Source organism: Myiozetetes cayanensis, unplaced genomic scaffold, assembly GCF_022539395.1.
Source record: "Myiozetetes cayanensis isolate MyiCay16 unplaced genomic scaffold, myiCay2020 scf13, whole genome shotgun sequence".
Classification (NCBI taxonomy): Eukaryota; Metazoa; Chordata; class Aves; order Passeriformes; family Tyrannidae; genus Myiozetetes; species Myiozetetes cayanensis.
In genome coordinates, this window is record NW_026086937.1 from 7,986,813 (window position 1) to 8,003,446 (window position 16,634).

At 43.0% G+C, this 16,634-nt stretch overlaps 1 protein-coding gene across 1 annotated transcript in view; it reads left to right on the plus strand.

Moving 5' to 3' along the window:
* The window catches only part of GPC1 (glypican 1), a 199,653-nt gene that overhangs the window by 116,063 nt on the left and 66,956 nt on the right, over positions 1-16,634 (plus strand). The window lies entirely within an intron of this gene.

Sequence of the window (16,634 nt, forward strand, 5' to 3'; positions counted from 1 at the left end):
CGGTGCTTCTGCAGGACAAAGTCGGGTGCAGAGGGCAATAAAAGTCTATTGCTGCTCTGTAGGGAAAGAAGTCAGGAGTGTTGAGCTAAATAAGAGATTTGGTAGTTACTCTGGCAGTTTTACACAGAGCTTTTTGGGAGAAAACAGAGTTGGGGTAAAGCAGGGTACACCAAAGTGCTTGCAGCCAGTGTATGCCAACAGTATTTAAAGCTTTTCTGCTATGCATAGACAGAGGAGAATAAGGATGTGATTTTTACCTTCTCTAATACCTTCACCCTTGAGTAACATAAGACTAAATCAAAATAGAAAAGCTGGTCCAGAAATGAGCCCCCAGCCTAAGCAGTGATACTCCTCTTAAGAGGGGTTCCCTGCTTCATTTCAGATGTCCTTTATGATTTTAGGGACATAGCGAAGGCTCTGAGCCAGAAAAGCCATGGGGCAGCTAATCCCATTTATCTCAGTGGCAGGCCCCTAAATATCTCTGATCTGAGCCTGAGACTGTAATAGGACTTTCCCAGCTCCCACAGGTATTACAAAGATAGATAGACTAAGGAGGTGCTCACATCCTTGAGTAACAACAACCACATAAGTACCTTGCATGCACTTTATTATACATGGAAGGAGCAGGAAAGATAACATTACATGTTAAAAACAGAGATTGGCTATGAGTGCTATTCAAGAGGAGCAGTTGAGAATTAAGCAACAACCAGGAGAAATGCATGTTAAGAAGCATTTTTCTAGATATGTCTTTGCCTCACGTTTCTTTCCTCTCATTTCTCTTTTTTCCAAAATGAAATAAGTGACTTTCTTTTCAGAAAGCCCTGAACCCAGAAATTATACTAAAAACTTGCCTGCACATAATGAGTGAGACGCTAAAGTACATCATCGTAACTCTGAGAGGTAATTTCCAGAACTAGATGGTCACACATTTGTAAAGCTGATCTGTCAAAGCCATTCACTTATTGCACTTCCCAGGATTGTCTGGGCTACTGGAACTTTACAGCACAGAAATATTGGTTATACTCTGCTTAATTTCAGGGCAGCGTAACAGAGCTGATGTAGTCACTGGTGTCATTGCTCAGTGCTCTGCACTCTCCCAAAATCAATGGACATTTATCTGAAGGAGGCTCAGGATGGCCTGAGACAGGCACAGTAATGACAATTAAAGGCCATTTCCTAGGCTTTGAAGTGCATGCAGTGATGGGATTTCTAAATGGATTTCACTCAACATAAGCATGCTGGGAAGATGAAACTGCAAATTGCTGGGAAATACAGCTTTCTATGTTCCTAACCTTTAAAGGATATATTGGGTTAAAAGGCTGACAAATTTACACATTAGGAAGGAAACTGTAGACAGTCAGGCCTCTTTATATAGCAGTGCTTCATGGGACACTTTTCTGTCTTGCTTCCATGTACTCTGAGAAATAATAAAATGAAGAAGACATTGAATTTCCAGTTAATTCTGGAAACAAAACAGAGGCACTTCAGTATTTTCATATACATTCACTTTTGGTGGCTCTTCAGCCTGATGTAAATTATAAACAATACTATCACACTATAGCCTTATAAAATGGAGTTTTATGCAAAGATTTGCAAAGCTTCCACAGCACAGGCTATATAGACTTTTTCTTAATAGATGCAGAAATCAAGCCACAGTGAAGGTGTCAAAAAATAGCCCTTGAAATATTTCCTCTTCCAGCTTGGAAAGTAATAACATTTCTACTGCTGCTAAGCCCAAGCCTGGCAAATATTTTTCTGTCATTAAAATAAGCATTTCCCAATGCTATTTCCTTCCTGTCACACTGAGTATTGGGCTATAATTCTCCCCGCTGCTGCTTTTCTTTGTGAGCGGGTGGAGGAGTCTAGACGGGACGTGGTTTTGAAGGCTCGTAGCCCTTGAGTCCTGGGAGTGTGTAGGTTTTGCTGTAGGCAGTTGGGTGGTGGTATCTCTTTTGCTGCTCATTTGAGGTTGTATATCTTTGCTTTTGCAAATAGGCCCCTGGAACCAGTGGGAGTAGTTGTGTGCTTGAGGCAAACAAGATTTGACCTTAAAATAACATAATAGCGAATGTAGGGGCTCAAATTGATGGCTCGGTGGATGGAAGTACCGAGAAGTACCTGCAGCAATTAGTTGCTCATGGATTAGAAATTTCATGCTCTGCAACCCTCATTGTAATCCCATTTATTTTTTCCCATATTTCAGAAGAGGTACCATTTAGTTTACATTAGCATGAATGATGAGTGCTAATCTGAGATGACAGAGCAATTTAAAGCTGGCAGTAAGTTGCTGAGGTAATATCTAAAATATGAAATGTCTCATTTGTTAGGAGAGGTGAAGATGACGAGCTTAACTGCCCCCTCTCTCAAACTGGTGTTATGCCAAGGCTGTAGAGCTGGCTTCGTTTCAGATTAGAGTCAAGGTCCAAATATCACCTTCTTCACAGTAGCTTAGCAAGGTGGGTGTAGAAACTAGGTGGCGTATATATGTCAGCAAAAATCAAACTAAATACGTTAACAGGGATTTGACCCTCTCTCTTCCTAGACACGGGTAAGATAACTTAGGGTGATCCAAGAAAATTGGGCCTCTTAAGCGGGGCAGTGTGCTCCCTGTCTTCAGAGACAAGGAATGACAGCTGTCCTTCTCCTTGAAAGCAAAAGTGCCACTGTTGCACAGCTAGTATAATTCAGATTTTTAGGAGGATGTGTAACTTGTTTCATTACAGGCTCCACTAAATGATCTTGGCCAGAAATATATGACCAGATGGCGGTAGAGCCGCTTTCCCTATAAGATTACAAAGTGCCACTGTTCACAATCTCAGCAGCTGAGAGATTATAAATTACTGGCACAACCAGTGACTGCTTTTTCAAGCTCATTTTCTTGATGCATGGGGAGTATTTAGTTTTTTTGTGATAATATCTTCAACTTAAATATGTCAGGTTTTATTAGCTCTCTGGTTTAGCTCTCAAAACCCCCTTCTTTGTTGTGAAATTAGTGTGATGTTGCCTCCTCATCTTTTTCTCTTCTTGTGCTGACTGCCTTCATCTGTTGGCATCTTCACCATCTTCATCGACTGCAGGATGCACTTCTGACCTGTGTATTGACTTCAGGGAGTATGTTTAGACTTCTGCCAGCTGAGAAACATGCTGTGATATTCCTGCATGACGGGTATGTCACTGAAGAGGTAGAAGTGCTTTTCTTGCTGTTTTGTTCTGGCCTTTGTCCATCTTGAGTGTGAGGATGTCCTGCCAGAGAATAACAACCTGTTCTGGAGCCAGGAGGTGTGCAAGTGAGATGGGGAATGTGCCCGAGGAGAGAGTGGTGAGAGGAAGAGATGATCAGTAATACTGGGCAAGAGGGGGCAGCAGTAGGGAATGATCCTTGTTGGATAGTATTTTTCAGATCAGCATCAGCTGTTATTTTAGTAGACAGTTCTATCAAATGAGCCCAATCTATCCACATACACCTGGTTTGTAAGACGATGACAGGCAAGGATGAAAATACTGCAGACAGAGCCTCCTGGCTCTGTCCATTTTTTGAAAGTCAGCTCCAGAAGTGTAACATGATCCCAGAGAATCAGACAAAGAAGCTCGTGGGGGTGAGTGAAGGAGGATTTATGGGTGTAACCTGTACATTGGAGGGATGCCCACTGTCCCTCTGCACTTCCAGTGGCATACCAAGTGACACTGAGATTTTCTGTGGTGGGTGACGCAATTAGTTTGTCTTACAGGTTTAAGAGCATCAGTATTTTGCAAATTGGAAGTCTGAAAATATCTGCCTCTGTTGGAATCCTTTGAAATGGAAATGAAAAAGGCTGTGTTTGCTGGCCCACTAACCTTTGTTAAGTACAGAGCTCACGAAGTCTGAAGAAAATGGTTTTAGAGGAACAGAAATAAGTTTCTCATTAAGCATTCCAAAGAATGTTTTTCAGATATGTATTAAAAGACATCCTCTATCTATATACACATTTATTTATTGCCTGTAATTTTCTCTGCACCATAAGTCTGCTTGCACAGTGCAGCTGGGCATAAATCTCATTTTTAGGAGCACTGCTCATGTTATGTTTCTTGACTTTCTATAATAACAAGAAATGGGATGCTTTGAGGTAATCCAAACAAAGAGATGTGCAGTGTAATAACACCTAGAGGAGTTACAAAAGGATCATTAAGGCTGGGAGGCCTAATGACTGAAGCCTGATGGTCATTGTGATATGAAGGTGACCTGAGCTGGAAATCAGTTGTGCTGGCCAAAATGCTCATTTAAGCTCCAGAGCAAGGAACAAGAATCATGGTGTGAAAGAGGATCATCTCGGCCAGCATTCAAGAGAAGGTACTGTTCTATCTGGCCAGGGCTTCTCCTCAACCCATCTGATACCAGAGGAAGAGTAGACTGGTTGGAGGAACAGTTTATCAAAGAGGAGTGAGAACAGACTCCAGAGCTTGCCTAGACCAGAACTAGGGTAGGTAGAGATGCTGTAGATGGGGGTGTAAGGGTCTGTTCAGAGATGGATCCAGGAGATGGGCAGGAGTGACTCCAGAGTTAGAGCCACTGCCAAGTAGTTACTTCAGGTTTTATCACTATTGCAGCATTACTATATTGCTGTTGCTGTTGTTGTTGATATTGTTGCTATTTGTAACTAGTTATTGTTATTGTTATTATTTATTGTTGTTGTTGTTATTAATGATATTAATTGTTATTTATTGCTGTGAGCATTGCTGTGCAGTAACACACTGTGTTGTGTTACTGGGCATTAGGGGAGTGCCAGACTCTGGAGGGCATCTGGCCCATGTTTTCACCCATGCTGTGTGTGACCTAAGGCAGATCCTAAGCAGAAAGAAGAAAAGCAACCTTTAAATTTGCAAACAGTGATTAATTCTGGATGTATTTGAACTGATTATGGAGGGAGAAGGAATCAAAGCTGAGATTAGAGGCTTAGCAAACATGAGCACATCCTTGGGCAGCTACTGCTCTCTTGTAACTCTCTTGCAACTCTCTTGCCTTTGGATGTCACTGTGCTGGTATTACGGCATTGTCCCAGGTAACCTGCAGAAGTCCCAGTGCTTGCACCCAGTGGAAAAAGCATCTTGGTGTTCCTGGCTTCCTGATGCTCTCTCATCATATCCTGCTGGAGCCAGACTTATTTCCTAATAAGCTTCTGTAATAATACATTTTATTATCCTCAGCATGTCAGGCTGATTTTCACCTTCTGTTGAATGTGAAGAATTGCAGTTTTGTGCACAGGTGACATTTCAAAGGCTCAAAAAGTGTTTGGCTATGTCCGTAGCTCACAGACCTGCTGTATCTTTGCAGTAAAAATTATTGCGTTGCATTTAGAGCTGATCTCTCCAGTAATAACCTGGAAAGGTTGTAGCCTCTTTCTCTTGGACTCTCAGTGCCTCTTTCTATTCCACTGCTGAGCTACAGAAATCTCACCAGGACAGGCAAGATCTGTCTGCAGGACATACTTTGGAGCAGCTCGTGTCAGTGGTTGTGCTGCCTGGCCAGGGCCATGTGGTTACTGTGTCAGAAAGCTCACAAGCCACTCTTTAGGGGAACATTGGGCAGCCTGGGCACATGGGCATTAATTTTTTCCCAACCCAAGATTGGTTAGGGTGTAGACATTTCCAGGCTTTGTTTGCCTCCTACCCTCATTGTAAGGAAAGTAATAATTGTCACACTGGTCTTTGTTCTTTGTGAGTAGCTCTTCATCAGAAAAGTATTAACAAAAACTTACTAAAAGAAGTTTACTTTATCAGGTGCTTGCCAATTAATGTTCTGTGTGCATGTATTCTTACATTTAAAGAATATTAGCACTCAGTGTTTCTTGAGCTGTACAGTATCTCTCTGAAGTTGGCCTGAACATTTTAAAACATTACTTAAATAGGATCAAGAATCTTGAAAATAAGATTAGTTGTAAGCTTTGTATTGTTGCCTCTCATACCCTTGCATGTCTGTTTTTCAAGTAGCATTTTATAATCTGCGCTAAGCCCTGAAGGATGCTTAGTTGTTATGGTTTGACTTAATATAATGTAGAAATGGCTAGCAATAAATTCAATCATTTCCATGTAAAGGAAATGTAGGATTGGACTGGTGGAACTGTTATACCTCGCTCAGGGGAAGAGCCAATAAATCCAATATATTTGTTCAACTCCAAGATATCCACCTTAATTTGGTGCAGGGGGGGAAATTAAAAAGCTCAAGCCTATATTTTGAAGTACAGTACCACAGTAGTGGGAACCATGTCTTGTATTTCTGAGATTGGGAAAGGCAGAGAGGAGTGGGATTTGATGTGATTAATACTGTACCAGGGATGGGAAAAGTTGAAAGGAAGATAGAGCTGTCTCTCGAAGGCTGTTGATCTCTGCTCTGGGCTCCTGGCCAGACTAGCTGTCCGCTGAAATGACTGTAATTTCCTGAATTATACAGAGCCAAACTTCCATTTTTGAAAAGGACAAATTGGGCCATAGGAGAATCACTTGTCTTTACAGCTCATGACAAAGTGCTCCCAACTTAGAGGTTGGCCTCACCTTTCCTTGATTTTATAGAGCTCTTATTGGCAAGTACTAGTCTTGTTATGGTTTAATCAATATTAATCTCAGTTGGAAGGATACTTCTGGTTGCTAATTGAGATCTGGTTCAATTCCATCTCGTCATATTTGCTGTATAATTATTAGATGCTTTACATCATGTCGAAAGAGCCTTGGCTAATAGTATCAGTATGACATTCCCATATGCCGGCACGACGTACAGCACACGAAAAGCTTTCGTGAATTTGTTGCTGTCTCTGCAGGGTATAATTCTCTGAAGCTCTCCAGGCTGTGGAAAGGTTCACAAAACCTAGTGGCAGCTCTCCTGTTTCTGTTCAGCACATGTTGATTCTCTCTCATTTATAGTTTAGTTCTTTTAAACACCTAAACATGATGATATGGCTGGATATTTCTGGTATGTGTTAAGTACATTACACCCCTTTCTGTGTATTTCCCTTGGAATGAGGAAGGATTTGCTATAGGAGAAAAGATCAGTGACAAATAGCACCTCTAAAAGGCACTGACCAGCCGTGTGCACAGCACATGCAGCAGAGATCACCCACGCTGCCCTTACCCAGTCCCAACTGACCATCTGTGGATCACAGGCAATTTTATTGTGCACAGGTGCTGTGAAAGAATCTTGGTTTATCTCAGGAACATCTGCTCCCCAGGCTGCACAAGCACTCCCCTGCAGGGAAGCTGCACACCCGGCTGTGGGCTCCTGCCCTGCTGTGTGCTTTGCTCCCCTGTCCCCATCCTGTCCCAGCTCTGGCATTGAGGCGTTCCTTGGGAGTGCTGCCTTGTGTGGATGGTTCAAACCCCCACACTCACTGTGGGAATTGGCAACAGGCAGCAAAAAGTGGCTCTGCTGGCAAGGCCTGAGCACCCACCAGGCAGCTGCAGAAAGCCCATGCTGGAATGGCTGTTCCCAGGAAAACTGCTCACCCTGTGGCTTTGTTTCCTTGTGACGTGGTTTGCTTGGAAATATAAAACTAAACCTATGAAGCTCCTGTTCCTGGCACCAGTCTCTGATATTAGTGGAACCACTTCAGCCCCAGGAGATCAGGACCAGGTCTGAGAAAAGGGTATGGGCAGGGAGGAATAGGAGGGTTGTGTCCACATTGGGTTCGATACCCTTGAATGAAGTGTGCAATGTTCCCACAGGAAAGGGAGCTGGGGGAAAATGTGGCTGTTCTCTCTGTTCTTGCTCATTGTCCCACACTGAGAGTGAATTATCTTTTACAGGTTAAAAAAAAATGGAAGCAAATCTCACTGCACTGAATGATTTCAGTGCAAATTGGAAGGTTTTGACAAGAGTGTATTTGTTTGTTCCCCTCTTTGGCACAACTGCCTAACTGTGGTTCTGTCAAACGCCAGATCTGGCCTGTGACTGGCAGGTTGGCTGTAGCCAAAATGTCTGAGACTGACCCCAAAAAAAGGAGTGGTGCTTCTCACGTGTGCACAGTTGGATACAGCTTGAGGTCTGTGGGAGGCTCTGGATGTGGTGGGCGAAACAGGGTGTGAGTGCCTGGGCTGGGCAGCAGCAGGGGCAGTTCTTGGATGAGAGGGCACTGCCTGGGTACCCGGGCTGGGCAGAGGTGCTGGCATCAGGATTGGGTTTGGTGTTCAAAGAGCTCCTGGAGAACCTCACTGTGGAGCAAACTGGCCGCAGTCTTGGGGGTGCACAAGTGTATTTTTAGAGCTGTATATTGCAACATGTGCAAATTTATTAGAGCTTGTTAATTAAAATTACTGTGGTGAATGCTTGTTACTATATCTGACCAAAAAACTTGCACAGGCAGTTAAAAGAAAAACCACCAAACCCCACGTTAGAATAAACGCAGGTTAGTTACTAAAATTGTGTATCTAAAAATAGTCACACTGCAAATAAATTTAGGCAATTGAAGTGCAATTGCTGCTTTGTCCTGCCTTTCATTTTATGTTTTTTTTTTTTTTAAAGATTTGCTGGTTTCTTTTTTGTCATATATGTTTTTTTATTCGTATGACCAGAATCCATTTTTATTTCTGTGATATTGATCCAGGTGTACAGCACACAGCATTGATTTCTGCTTGTATGTTATACATACACATTACCAATGGCATCCAACTCTGGAAATAGTGAGAACCTGGCCAGCTGTGGTCTGTAGAAGGATAAAAGTGATTTTCTAGGATCAAATCTGGGTCTAGTAAGGGCTACAGGCTGTAGGATAGGATTTAGCTCACCAATGTGCAATATTGTGAGAATATCACAGCCAATTTCTGAATAGATCCACGTGAAAAACAAGAGGGTGGCAAATTTAAACTCTGAAGAATAAGAAAGGCAATGTAAATGGGATAAGAGTATCGAGACAAAGAAATGGCATTGCAGAAGCAGTGTAGAAAACTAAAGAGCGTATAAAGAGGCCAAAGGATCCTCCCTGCAGCATTCTCCCAGCTCACAAGTGTTTCTGTGTTTTTGGCTCTTTCCCACAGCAAGACATGTTGGAGTTTGTGATCCAGACCCCATCACTCAGGCATGACCAATGACCAGGCTAAGAGCAAAGGAGAGATTTTTGTGCATGGCTGAGCTGGGCTCACCCTTCCTGAGCCCATGGTGGGGATTTCAGCTGTAGCTTGTACAGTTGCTCGTTGAGCAACTCAGGCTGTTTTTACCCTCACAGTTATTAAGTATGGCTTAGTCCTCTTTACCTGGTTGTTGCCACCACTCTTTTTTTTCTGTGAAAAGGGCTTTTTGGAAACAATTCCCCATGTTAAGCTGGTTTGGCAGACTGCACACAAGTTACCATCTTCCTTTACTTCTTTACAAGTCAAACCCTGGGTCAGGCAGGGCACTGGCATCAGGCTGGCAGAGCTGCAGCTGCTCATTTACCTTCTTAAGAATTTGTACTACATTCACTTTTTTTTTGTCTGAAATTTTTCCAGTGTTTTATGGGTTAGTAAAAGTAACTATAAAAGCTACAGCAGTTTTAGCACTCACAGATACTGAGTAGCTGAAGGTTTGGGGTTTTTTAAATGTGCTATTTCAGTTGTTACTGTTTTACTGCTTGAATGAGAAATTTGGTCATCACCCTGTGATAACACTGCATTCATCTGATTTTTTTCTAAATAGTGAGCAAATATAATTATTCTCCCGCTTGCATTATTCTTGGCAAGTCTACTAATTCTGCAGAGAAATAACTTCATGTAATTGTAAAGGCTCTTTGCAGTGTCCTCTTAGTTTCTTAATATTCTTCCCCTTGTCCTTTCTGCTTCTGGCTCTGGATTCCCCTCCTTGCTTTCCTCTGTTCTGGAGCATGGGTCTGTCTGGGCTGTGGAATATTCTTCAGAGCGTCTGTGGAAAGACTACTTTGAGACATCTATTCAGGTTATATTCTTCTTCTTCTACAGGAAGTCCATGGTAATTATTATTTTTAATAATCAACCATATAGAGCAGACACAATAGGAAATCTCTCACTATGAGCTTCGAGGAGGACTGGTAAAGATGGTTTTCTGAGGCTTCTCCTATGCCTAGGTAGTGTTGCATTTTGACACTAACTTTTAAGTCTATTCTGTCAGAGGTTTTTGGTTATGGAGTGCAGAGATGTGATGCTGACAGACTCTGCATCACACGCTGTGTGTGGCACTCCATGAAAACACCTCCAAAAGACACCATCCCCAGGCCAGCATTCCCGCCTGACAGGAGGGAAAGGCTGCCTGTGCCCTGCAGAAAGCCTCTGGTACCTGAGCAGGAAGAAGAGAGGTGCCCCTTTGCTTGTAAGGCGTGCATTAAATATTAAACAAGGTCTTACTGTTCTCGTGGTGTCAGAAGTTAAGACAAGCCCTAACCAAGGTCTCCAGAACCGCATGACTGCAGAACTTGAGAGAGGTATGGCTATAAATACCGGCTCTGTGGTGTAGCTCCATGTGAGGAGTTGGGTGGGGAGGTGCTGGTGAGCACGGGTGGTGCTTTGCAAGTGTTTGTCTTGAAGCATTGGGGCCTTTCGGATGAAAACATGAGAAGTGCTTGTGTCTGAAAAGATGTGGAGGGTAGGCTTGTCTTGCAGCTATGCAGTGTTTAAAAATCCTTATTTCTTACAGTACACAGACCCATGCCAGACGTTTCATAACACAGAGGTAATGTCTTACTGCCTTCCCTGGAAGAATGTGCATCAACAGTATGGGAAAACAGACTGAATGCAAGAGATACAATGAGTGTCTGTCAAACAACCTGATAGCTCACTAGAGCTCTGCATAGACATGTATACAGTAGGGAGTATGTTTTTGAAGAAATAAAATGACTTGCAGAGCAATGGGAGAGGGAGGAGAAGAGGGTGGAGGAAGGGAGCAGTGGGGGAAGAAAGCACGAGACAACTGTGAGAGGAACAAACATCGCTTTGAGGATGATGTGCTTTATGCCTTTTGCGGAGTTTTCTACGTTGCCTTCAGGCAGTTCAGGACGTGCAAGAGAAATTGGGAGATCAGAAGTGGTTGGATAAAAGTCTGTGCTCATCCTCCTTCATCATTAAGCACACTCTCCTTGTTGGAGATGAAAAACAAACATTGGGTGCACAACCTGCTGTTTACACGTCTGGTGGATCTGCTCACACAGGGCTCTTCTTGCAGCCAGGGAAAAGGCTTTTTTTTTGAGGCTTCTTGTTATTTTCACAGAAAGGATAAATGTGCAATCTAAGTAGGGCTGAGCAAATGACTTGGGAGCATGGGCCTGGAAAAGTTGGATCTCAGGGATGGCAGATGACTCTTACAGCAGCACAGGGTTTCTGAGACCAATGCAGATCAGACCTGGAGCAGGCAGGAGCTGTGGGTGCTGCAGGCAGCCCTGTGCCCTTGTGGAGAGGCTGGGAGAGCAGGCAGCACCCTGCCCATGCAGTGAGCCATTCTGGGGTGCAGCTCTGGGCTCTACAGTGGGGCGTGTCCAGCATCACTGGATGCCTGCGTGCACCATCCTGGGGATGTGCTGTGTCTTGAGGCCAACAGGAGTGGTGTTACAATACAGCTAGTGGTCTTTAGAAGTGAGATAATTTCATACTGTTGTATTTCAGCATGTGGACGTGATCCCTGTGTGATGGTGTGTTTGTAGCAGCTTGCTATGTGCCAGGCACACAGCCTGTGTTTTCTCAGGTGTCTTGTGCAAGTGCTCCACCAGTAGGTAGGACTTCTGGAGGCGTGTGCTATAAATACACCCTAAAATTTAGAACTACTTATTAAAAAGAATTGATGAAGAAAGTTCAGATGTAAGCAGTGTTCCCTTTGGCTGTGTCAGCATTGTTTCAGTACTCCATGGGCTGGAGAGCCTTTGTTATCTCTGAGTATTAATGTCCCGTAGCAACCTTTCATTGTCAGATGGACTTTCAGTCTATATTGGCTGTTTGGATCATGTTCCCTGTTGATGCCCTTCCTTGATCATGTTGTCTTTTGAAGAAGAAATCCCAATATTACATTTATTTTCAGAGTGAAAAAAAAAATCACTAATAGCTGGAGATGCAATGCTGATTGCATTTTGTAGTCCTGGGAGAGACCAGACAACTGGGCCTGAGGAACCTTTCCTGGCATGGGGCTGGATGGGTCCATGACATTCCATAGGTGCCCAGCAGGCACAGCACAGGGCTTGTTTGTTAGAAGTGTTGCCATTAGCTGCCCACAGGGGAAGTAAGCAGCTTGAAGCCTGTAAACACTGCTTTTTGGTGGTCATTTGGCATAGGTGAATTTATGGAATGTTACGGTGAACACAGGGAAAAGCCTGCATCAGCTTTCTGTAAATATATTTGTCTTTTCAGCTGCAAATTGAACACTACAAATTTAATTGCAAATTAAACATTTGGGCCAAAACCCAGAGTGTTGTTCTTTAGAACTGGTGCCAGGAGCTGTGGGTTATTTCCATCCTTACTGGCTGGGCTGCCTGCTGGGGCTGCAAGGCAGGAGCAGGGAGCATCCTTAGGGATATGCTTTGACCTGAACCCCACAGACAGGATCGTGGACATGAGGAACCTGAACAAAGTCTGTCCAAACTGAAATATCTCCTTGAAAAATGTCACTTTTGGCAAAATGCTTTTCTCAAAAACATTTTCCAAGCAATAGTTTCTGTAGAAAATGTTTACCACCCTTTCCTCCTTCAAAGCAGTACTTGTTATTTAATAGAGGGTGATGGTCACAGCAGCCCCAGGCAACGTAGCCACAGACTGTCTTTAATAGCAGTATTTAGTTGTGTTCTCTTAGTTACAAACTAAATAATTTTTCTTTGTTATGATAATGATTAACAATATGACAAATTTCAATTATGACAGCAAATCATTACAGTATATTAAGACAAAATCAAGCTAAAACGTGTTATAAATAAGAATCCATAACTTATCAGAATTGCATGGGTAATACGTTATTGGATTTTTCCCTCAGTCCCATGGCAAAAAGTGAGAAATTTTATTAAATGTCTTTCTGCTTTTGAAAACTTAAAGTTCACGTTGCTTTCATTTTCACTAATAAATTCAAGATGTCCATATTAGTTTAACCTGAAATGAATTTGGTTTATTGCTGAAACTGAAATTCCCCTGTGAACATCTTAGTGGATTAGATATATGTTGGTTATATTCTTCTATGATTAAGTTTTTATTGATCTTTTTAAAGTCAGTCAGTTTATGTATGTTACTCCTCATTGCCCACCTATATTCTGCTGTACTGCCCTTGACACGTCAAAAAGGATGATATGTATTTAATTTACTTGGTTTCCTAAAGTTATTAATCGTTGTTTAATATCCTTGAAGGTATGCTAATTTGGGCTCTAAAATAGATGGTGTTTTGTACAGCAGGATTCAGCGCTGCTAACCTGCAGAAAAGACGTTGTAACCCGTTCTTTCCTTTCCCACTTTCGAAGGTGCAGCCAAGAGTAGGTGCTTCTTTTTTTCTTGTGCTGTTCCTGTAGCCTCTGTGGTGGTGCTGCACCAGGAGAAGAGATGGGGCAGTGGGGGGCTGTGGGTACGTGTCCTCCAGTCAGGTCTGGTCTGTGCTAGGAAGGGACTTGAAACCTTGGCCAGTGTTCATCTCAGTAGAAACAATTCCCATTTTTGTGCAGAGCTATTAAAGCAAGCGATGGTCGCACTTTTGGGAGGGGGAAAAAGTGGCTGTTACTATTATATTTTGTTGCTGAGGTGCTGAAATCCAGACCCACAGAAGATGGATCAAGTATAGAAGATTTTGAAGGAGTGACCCATCACAGTCCCGCTTACTTAAACACAAGAAATACCAGAAGGATTCAGATGTTTCCCTGTGTTTGAGTTAGATAATCCCTATTTGTCTTCACTGGCTGAAATTATTTTCTTCCCAAGCATGTGAAATAGCTAAATTATTTTTATCTGTCGTGTCATGACTCACTAGCAAGACTTTTCTGCTTTTTTTCATCCCCACCCAGCAAGACTCCCTGCTTTGCTCCAGTACGGAGCCAAACAAAAAGGCTTTAATCAGAATAGGGTCACACCTTGCATTTTCCAAAAGTCAAACAGCTGCACATCTGCCCTAGCTGTATGTGTCACGCAGAGTGAGCCCACACCCTCAGAACATGGGTCATTTTTTGGCTTGGGTGGTGTTTTTTTGGGGGTGGTGGTTTGGTTTCTTTCCTCTAGAGGATGATGTCAGAAACTTCATAATTACTTGAGCAGATCAGTGATCCTAATGATCTTCATCACATTAAATGATTTACAGGGAGGGAGACTGTGTCCAAAAGTACAGTGAAATCCATTTGGCTGGAAAGAACAACTGTTAGAAATGCAGATATTGTTTTCCTATGATTTGAAGGTCATTTTCACACTGCATGGAGATTTTCAAATGCATCCACGTATAACGCGTCGCCTGTTAGCATTCTGCTGTTGTAACTTTATATTGATTGTCCTCTGCAAAGATTTTTAATAACAGCAGTAACATAAATTCATTTAATGTGAATAGAGGCTAATTAAGAACTAACGTGCTGGTCGTGTTAGGAAGTTATTTATCACTAATTATGTACCCTTCATCTGTGACTTGCCATATATACTCTTGTCCAAGCTGACGCTCTAAAAAAAGTCCTACCTGTAGGTATGTGGGCTGCCTTTCCTGCCAGGCAGCCAGGCCCTGCTGAGGAGGAGAAGGAGGAGGAGGACGTAGAGGAGAGGAAGAAGAGGGCAGCGTCTGTGGCTGGGACAGCCCAGCCCCTGGGTGGGAGCAGGATCATTTGCCAGAGGAATCTGGCTCTGCTGGGAGAGCTGGGGGTAACTCCAATACAAACAAAAAAACCTTTTGCAAGCTTTCACATACTTTGTCCCTGTAAAACCCCCGGAAAATGTGCACAAATGTGCCTCAGCCCACTGTGAACAGCACCAAGTGACACCCCAGAGTGGCTGAGTTTTGAAATCATTACACTTGGGCCATTTTCTCTTTGAGTCCTTTACACGACTGAGAAAAGCAATGCAACAGGGAGATGCAGAAGAGAATTTTAAGTGTCTTCACTCAAGCATTTGTCTTAGCGTTAACATTTTCTTGTGCATCAAGAGATGCAGTTTGGACAAGACCTGCTAAGGGACCCTGGCATCGGGCAGGTAAGGGGTGAAAAGAAGCTCCCAACAGTATCACATGCAGGCAGGACAACCCATGGTCCGCTGTGACGTGGAAGCAGGGCAGCAGTGCGTGTTTACGTGGGATGGGACACTGTTCCACACCAGCTCAGGCTGTGGGTATCATGCAGAAGCCTGGAATACACAGTCTAAATCCAAGCAGTAGCTCTCACCTCTCCCTTTGAAAGGCTCCTGTGCCAATGTGGCTTGCCCTGAAAGGAGCAGTTATCTAGTGTTGCTCCTCTTCCAGCTTTCGCTGAGCTATGGGAAAGCCCCAAAACTTTCTCAGACCCTCTCATTCAACTCAGGAACTGAAACTCTCTCCTGTTGCTGCAGAGACTGGCACTCCTTGAAGCTTATGATACAAAGCAACAGTTATTATCTGCAAACAGTTTGTGGTAAAGCTCGTAAAATGAAAAGAGCCTGTAAAAATCATTAGGTTTCTTCAAATAAAAGGTTGGTACCTAAGAAGAATCATTAATTAAATACTTGACTAGTGTTTCCTTGCCTGTAACATGCCCAGCCATCCCTTATCACAAATTACTAATTTAAACCAGATTTTCTAAGGGAATAAAATCCATTGTTTAGCTTTTCTTATTAATATGCTTTTGTTCTGGGGAGACAATGTGTTATTACACATGCCTTTTATGATCAACTTCCATATATTTGCTTAGAGCAGAGAGACTGTATTTTCTGTTGAAGACGTGGTTTATCCTAATCTCTGTCCTAACTGCTCTAGGATTTCTCTTTGCAATGGGAAGGTATTGCATTTCATGGTGGGGAAAGCACCCCCGACAGGCTCAGGAGATGACAGGAGCTGGCTCACCAAATGGATTCTTGAGCCTTTCCCACCACAGCTGTATTGACAAGAAATTAAGTTTGGGTTTAACAGCACTGTTCTGTTTTCAAGGGATGATGTATAGTCAGTGGTGCAATAACAGAGTGATACCATATTGTCCAGTGAAATCCCTTAGCAACTGATTCGATATTTGCAGGAAAATAGTTGGATGGTGGAAACCAAAGCTGCTGAAAGAGTGACAGTGCCCCAGCTTGCAAAGCTCTTCCCTGCACATTGGATCCTCAGAGCTTCTGGGAAGGGTTTCAGAAATGATGATTCAATGGTACCTGTAGATAACAAAATGATTATTTTTTATTTTTTTTAACTAACACTTGTTTAGTGCTTGAAGCTTGGCTGGCAGCTGCTTCTAAGCATTTGAAACACCCCAGAGCTCACGTTTCAATGACATGGAGTGGACAGGGCTGATCTGGAGATCAGCCCTGGAGGCTTGTACAGTGAAAAGCTCAGGTCTGGGAGAAGTGCTCAGTGTCTGCCGCTGACATTTGCCATAACAAAGAAGCCCTGTTCTATCATAATAGCCCAGAGAACCATAATAATGCTGCTCTGATGCTGAGGCTGCTGTTGTTTGAGGTTTCTCTCTCTGTACTCTTCATGGCTCAGTGAGGAGTGTTAATTTTTTTTTTCCTTTAGTGGAGGTTACAAAGGGGAGAGCAAATTTCACATGAATCCATTGGGA